Below are 6,864 nucleotides of genomic sequence, written 5' to 3'. Positions count from 1 at the left end.
CGTTTATGGCGGGTTGGTCACGATCCTGCCGACTACGCCAAAGCTGACCAGCCCCCTGGGCCGTGGGGTATCCGGAACCGGGCTTCTGTACGATGCTGGGGGTACTAGTGGCAACCCGATCCCGTGGCTCAGGGTGGTCAGACCAAATTGTGGCAGTCTATCAATCAGTGCTTTAAATGTCCGACTACGTCACCCGTGGATTGCGGTCAGGGATAACCGCCGTTGCAGGGCAGGCCACTGGGGCTCGTGTTGGTGTGCAGCACAGAGGTAGGATAACTCCCCACGGGAGGAGTGTAGCCCCAGGATAGTGTAGGTGGATGTTGGGGGTGATAGTGCAGGCCGCAATAGTAAGAGTTCAGAGTCCGCTTCAAACAGTTCAGGGTCTTTATTGTAGGTATTATTAATGACCCAACAGTAGTACCGGTTAGGAATGGGCCTGGGTGTCTGAGAGCATTCGGGGAACCCCACTGGTCAGGGTGAGTGTGTAGGCCTACCGTTCTCTCTATGCTCTTTCTGACTATCCCCTTCTTCGTGGTGTAATAGCCCACATCCCTGAGCTGGCTGTGTACTTCTCGCCTGTATGGCTTGCGATTCGGGCCTTGGGTACCTTTTGCTTTCTCCTCGCTGTACTGGTCCCTCTGTGTGGCGAAGCCTCCAGGCTTCTTAGGCCAAGGGACCTGAAATCCCTCGCGGGTTGGTTCTCTGCTGCTGGGCTTATAACCCTGACAGCCTCGGACCCCAATGTCCGGTTGTGTGATTCTCTCAGCCAGGACCGGCTCTCGTCGCCTCTGTCCCTGCCTCACGGACTCCTCAGCTGCTGCTGACCTGTCCCTTTTCTCTGAGAACCCTTCTGGCCACACATGCGCAAAGCGCCGCTCACATAGAGCGCGCTTTGGTTCATCCCGGCCCCGTCTACCTGTGCACTGTGCTGCAGGTTTCTATTGCACAGGCGCCGGAAAGTGACAGTGACCCCCCCAGTGCCTGCGCAATAGAAACCTGCGGCGCAGAGCAAGGAGAGATGGGGACGGGATGAAGCAAAGCGCACTCTACGCCAAGCCTGTGGAAAAAAGAATTGATTAAAGTGCTTTTCTCTGCAATCAGACCTCTACTATGGGCCATACAGGTATGTATAGATTTACTTTTCTATACCCTGTATGGCCATATTTGAGGTCTGCTATCGCCCAGGGGGTGACAAATTCCCTTTAAGGTAGTATAGGGAGGCTTATTAAGGTAGCACCCACTGTAGCTGCTACTCCTTCTTTAACAGTAAGTGGAGGGAGCCTCAGTTAGCAGCACCTTTTGCATAGCTTGCTCATAGATTCTGGTACCTGCTGATGGTGTGCTCCTGCTCCTAAACTACCCTGTATCAACTGTGTAGTGTCAGGCTGATAGCCCTTTTTGGCATGCGGCTCTGGGCAATTGACCAGTGTGTCCCCACCTCAGTGCTGTCCATGCTGATGGATTTTGTGTCAGATTTTGCAGACCAACTAGCTAGATGAAGTACTATACAACATCAAAATGGTAGCAATTATTTTAATTATAAGATTTTAGAAAAAATGCATAATTTTGCATTTAGGGAGAAAATTAACAATGAATATCATCAGTGTAAAGGTGTTATTTTTATTTTACACTGGGCAATAGTATTTAAAAAAGTTTTGTCCGTGTAATGGACAACTGCTATAAAGGGAATCTGTCAGCAGGTTTTTACTACCTCAACAGAGAGCAGCATGAAGTAGGAAAAGAGACCCTGATTACTGTGATGTATCACTTGTTTACTGGATGCAGCAGTTATGATTCAATCAGAGTTTATAGATGTAGCAGAGCTCAATAGCTAACCACACCCACACCACTGATTAGCAGCTCTTTGTGTACATTATGCATTGACAGTAAGTTGCTAATCAGTACTGGGGGTGGAGATGGACCAGGATGCATACAATCACATAGTCCGGCAGTAATAATATCCTTCTAGTTTTATTGTATTGAAACTACTCCTTTCTCGAATCTGCCCAGGAACACCGTAAACAAGGGATGACCATATCTGGAACAATTCAAATTTGCCAATGTTCTGCCTTGGCTGCAGTTTGTTAAAAAAACAAATCGCGCTGTACTTACCTTTCCTGGGTTCACCAGTGAGTCTTCGTCTCAGTTCTCTGAGTCTGGCACTGGCTGCAGCACTGATGCCACATTAACAGCACAGCAGTCAATCAGTGAGCTCAGCGTTTCTGAGGGGGGCATTCTGTCTACACTGGCAAAGCCACTGAGCTTACAGATTGCCTGCCATACTGGCAACCAATACCAGGCCCTGGGAGCTGCAGCGGAGACACTCCAGTTGAGCCTAGCAAGGTGAGTACAGCACGGTTTCTCAGTTTTTAACAAACTACAGTAGGGGCAGAACATTGTCTGAAAGAGGAAAACCCCTTTGATCACTAAAAACCCCACTGCCACAGAATTTCAGCCCTGCCGCAAAATTCTTAGATCTTCAGTAGAAAGTGTTAAAGACAATGAGGCTGATATCACTCTGTCATGCTGATTGAATGATGAGAGAAGACTGGTTGCGTTAGAAGGGGGCTGGTGCTTGAAATCATTGTCTTCTTCTATTAAACATGGTTACCTCCAAGGAAACATGTACAGTTATCATTACTCTGCATCAAAAGGGCTTTACAGGCAAGGACATTGCAGCTTGAAAACTTCAAGGACAAACTAACATTCACTAAGTCTGTAAGAAGTATATGGATTGGATTGCAGACAGGGTCGGACTGGGGCACCGGAACACCGGAGAATTCGCCGGTGGGCCCGGGTCCTCAGTGGGCCCCCAAGTAGGACGCACGGCATGGTGATGGAGGAGGTGGTGGGAGATATGGCATGAAAATGATGATGGAGGAGGTGGGGGAAGATATGGCATGACAATGGGGGAGGTGGGGGGAGATATGCATGGCATGGTGATGGAGGAGGTGGGGGGAGATATGCATGGCATGGTGATGGAGGAGGTGGGGGAAGATATGCATGGCATGGTGATGGAGGAGGTGGGGAGAGATATGTGACTCGCCCCCCTGGGCCGTGGGGTACCCGGAACCGGGCTTCTGTACGATGCTGGGGGTAGTAGTGGCAACCCGATCCCGTGGCTCAGGGTGGTCAGACCAAATTGTGGCAGTCTATTTATCAGTGTTTTGAATGTCCGACTACGCCACCCGTGGATTGCGGTCAGGGATGACCGCCGCTGCAAGGCAGACCGCTGAGGCTGGTGTTGGTGTGCGGCACAGGGATAGGATAACTCCCCACGGGAAGAGTGTAGCCTCAGGGCAATGTAGGTGGATGCTGGGGGTGATGGTGCAGGCGCAGCATAAATCACACAGAGTCCAATGGTGCAGTTCAGGCTTTTTACTCACAGTTGATATCCAAGTCACTTCTGTCAGCAATGACTGCCCAAGCCTTGCTGCTTCCACCAGGTGCGGGGCTCGGTCAACCCCCAGGCAGTTCAGGAGTGTGGCACAGGACCCCCTTCTATCCTTTCCCTGGCCTCTCGTGCCCCACCAGTGACCACGCTTCTGTCCGGCTGCCTCGGGCCTTCTCTGGTAAAACTTGGCGCCAGTTTCCCTGACCCTATGTGGTGCCTTCCGAGCGGGTGTAGCAAGGGGTCGCACCAATAAATGATCACGACCTCCGGTTTTTGGCTGAGGGATGATTTACCTCCACCAACTTGGGAATCCGGTACCCTTCCGTGGCCTGACCCTTCACCAGATATAACGCGGGCTTGCAATGGTTGTTGTCCGTTCTGCTCTCTTGCCTTCTTGTTTCTGGAGCCTTTCTACTCCTCTGTCTCTCCTCTTTCCTTCCTTCTCCTTCTCCTCTTCTCCTCTCTGGCCCCGGCCTTCTCTCCAGGCCTGCCTCGTGGAGCTGAGCTCAGGCTGAGTCTCAGCTCCCTGTCAGCTCTCTCTCCTTTCTCCACTGAACTGAACTCCCTCCTAAGATGGCCCCTACCTTTTATCTGCTTCTCTGTGTCTGAGCTCAGGTGACCTGCACCCAATGAGCTCCTTCCTATGCTCCAGAAACCGTCCCCTACTGCTCCTACATCACTGGGTTCTCTCCCCCCTCCCTACTCCAGCCAGGGACATGGTCAGTTGTGCCTGCATAAATGGGAGCACCGTCGAGCCTAGTCAGTCGTGCCTGCATAAATGGGAGCACCGTCGAGCTGTCCCCCGGAAATGGGGTGAGTGTGTGTATGCAGCTAACTGAGCCCTGGTCCACACTCCATCCTTACCTGGGAGTGGAATATCACACCTCTGGTTGAGGTGCAATACCCCTGTAGCAACCAAACCCTCGGGGCGCTACATTCCCCCCCTGGTAAACCACAGCACGTCCTCGGGCTGGAACAGAGCAAAAGACAATTCAAAAACATGCAAGACATGCAAAACTTTTTCAAAACTTTTTTACATTAGAAAACGACCGACATTATGCAACTCCCTTTATGGGAAACGCTTTCTCTTTTCCAACGCTTTTCTTTACTAGACATTAGTAAACCTCACGGGTTGGTTTTCTGCTGCTGGGCTTGCAACCCTAACAGCCTCGGACCCCAATGTCAGGTAGTGTAGTTCTCTCAGCCAGGACCGGCTCTCGTCACCTCTGTCCCTGGCTCGCAGCTTCTCCTCTGCCTCACGGACTCCTTGGCTACAGCTGAACTGTCCCTCCTTCTCTGGGACTAGTCTCAGTCCTGAGCTAGGTCGTCCAGTTCTCCCTAACCCTGCCCTCAGTTCCAGCTTTTATAGGGGCAGCCAGCTCCCCCTACTGGCCTGGGACAGGAGGTGCTGTATGCTAATTGTCCCTGACCAGGGAACCTCCCTCTTGCTCTCAGACACAGCCTTTAATGTTTTTGGCATCCAGGCAGAGGTAGCGTGGCTGAGCAGTCTAAGGCGCTGGATTTAGGCTCCAGTCTCTCTGGGGACGTGGGTTCAAATCCCACTGCTGCCAATATTTATTTGGATCTAATTTGAAATAACGAGGTGATTATTATGGGGGACTTCAACTACCCCGATATAGACTGGGAAACCGAAAGCTGTAGATCTCAGAAAGGAAACAGGTTTCTGTCAATTATCAAAGACAATTATTTGTCACAACTTGTGCAGGAACCAACTAGAGGGACGGCCCTTTTAGACTTAATATTAACTAACAGGCCAGACAGAATAACTGAGGTGCAGGTCGGGGGGCACCTGGGAAATAGTGACCACAACATTATACAATTCCACATGTGCTTCAGTAGGGTGCCCAGCAAGGGAGTCACAAAAACACTGAACTTCAGGAGGGCAAAGTTTGATCAGCTAAGAGATGCCCTTCACCTTATAGACTGGGATAGTATCTTCAGTAATAGGAACACGGATAGAAAATGGGAAATTTTCAAAACAGTCCTACATAGTCACTGTAGAAGGTACATACCTTATGGGAATAAAAGGGCGAGGAATAGGAGGAAGCCAATGTGGCTAAATAAGGAAGTCAAGAGGGCAATGAAAAACAAAAAAAGGGCTTTCGGTAAACTTAAACAAGAAGTCAGCGAGGAAGCGCTAATATCTTATAGGGAAAAAAACAAAATCTGTAAGAAACAAATAAGAATAGTAAAAGAGGAGACAGAGAGACTAATTGCCAAGGAAAGTAAAACGAATCCCAAACTGTTCTTTAACTATATAAACAGTAAAAGGATTAAAACTGATGGCGTTGGCCCATTGAAAAATAACCTGGGTAAAATCATAGAGGGCGATGAGGGTAAAGCAAACCTACTCAATAGCTTCTTCTCCACTGTTTTCACAAAAGAAAACAATTTATCGGAGGAAATGCAGAGTGATAAAGTAAACCCTCCGCTAAATATCACCCACCTAACCCAGGAGGAAGTTCAGAAACGCCTAAATAATATCAAAATAGACAAGTCACCAGGCCCAGATGACATACACCCCCGGGTACTAAAAGAATTAAGTAATGTGATAGACAGGCCACTGTATCTTATATTCAAGCACTCTTTATGGACAGGGACTGTCCCACTAGACTGGCGCCAAGCAAATGTGGTACCAATATTCAAAAAGGGGTCTAAAAGTGACCCTGGGAACTATAGACCAGTAAGCTTAACGTCTGTTGTGGGTAAATTGTTTGAAGGATTTCTTAGAGATGCTATTGTAGAATATCTTAATGATAATAACTGTCTAACTCAATATCAACATGGATTCATGAGGGATCGCTCCTGCCAAACAAACCTGATCGCCTTCTACGAGGAGGTGAGCTCACAGCTGGACCGGGGAGAGTCAGTGGATGTTGTATACCTTGACTTCTCCAAAGCGATTGATACTGTGCCACACAAAAGGTTGGTATATAAAATGAGAATGCTTGGTCTGGGGGATAATGTGTGCAAGTGGGTAAATAGCTGGCTGAGTGATAGAAAGCAGAGGGTGGTTATCAAGGGAGTAAGCTCAGGGTGTGTCAGGGTTACTAGCGGGGTGCCTCAAGGGTCTGTCTTGGGCCCTATATTATTTAATATATTTATTAATGATCTAGTGGAAGGGTTGCATAGTAAAATAGCAATATTTGCAGATGATACTAAACTTTGTAAAGTAGTTAATACAGATGAGGATAGGGCACAGCTACAGGAGGATTTAGATAAATTGGGGAGTTGGGCCAAAAAATGGCAAATGGGGTTCAATGCCGATAAATGTAAGGTCATGCACATGGGAAAGAAAAACAGCAGTCACCCATACATATTAAATGGGAAACCGTTGGGGAAATCTGACATGGAGAAGGACCTGGGCGTCTTGGTTAATAGCAAATTAAATTGGAGTGCCCAGTGTCAGGCAGCAGCTGCGAAGGCAAATAGAGTCATGGCATGCATCA

General features: G+C 48.8%; 1 non-coding gene across 1 annotated transcript; it reads left to right on the top strand.

Annotated features, from left to right (window-relative positions):
• The first annotated feature begins 4,883 nt into the window (after positions 1-4,883).
• On the top strand, positions 4,884-4,965 carry TRNAL-UAG (transfer RNA leucine (anticodon UAG)). Its single transcript has one exon. It is a non-coding gene; the product is annotated as a tRNA-Leu (tRNA).
• The last annotated feature ends 1,899 nt before the right edge of the window (positions 4,966-6,864 follow it).

The sequence above is a fragment of the Phyllobates terribilis genome, unplaced genomic scaffold (genome assembly GCF_046119375.1).
Source record: "Phyllobates terribilis strain yellow unplaced genomic scaffold, ASM4611937v1 Scaffold_4__5_contigs__length_816908805, whole genome shotgun sequence".
Taxonomy (NCBI): domain Eukaryota; kingdom Metazoa; phylum Chordata; class Amphibia; order Anura; family Dendrobatidae; genus Phyllobates; species Phyllobates terribilis.
This window is presented reverse-complemented; position numbering and strand designations above follow the sequence as displayed.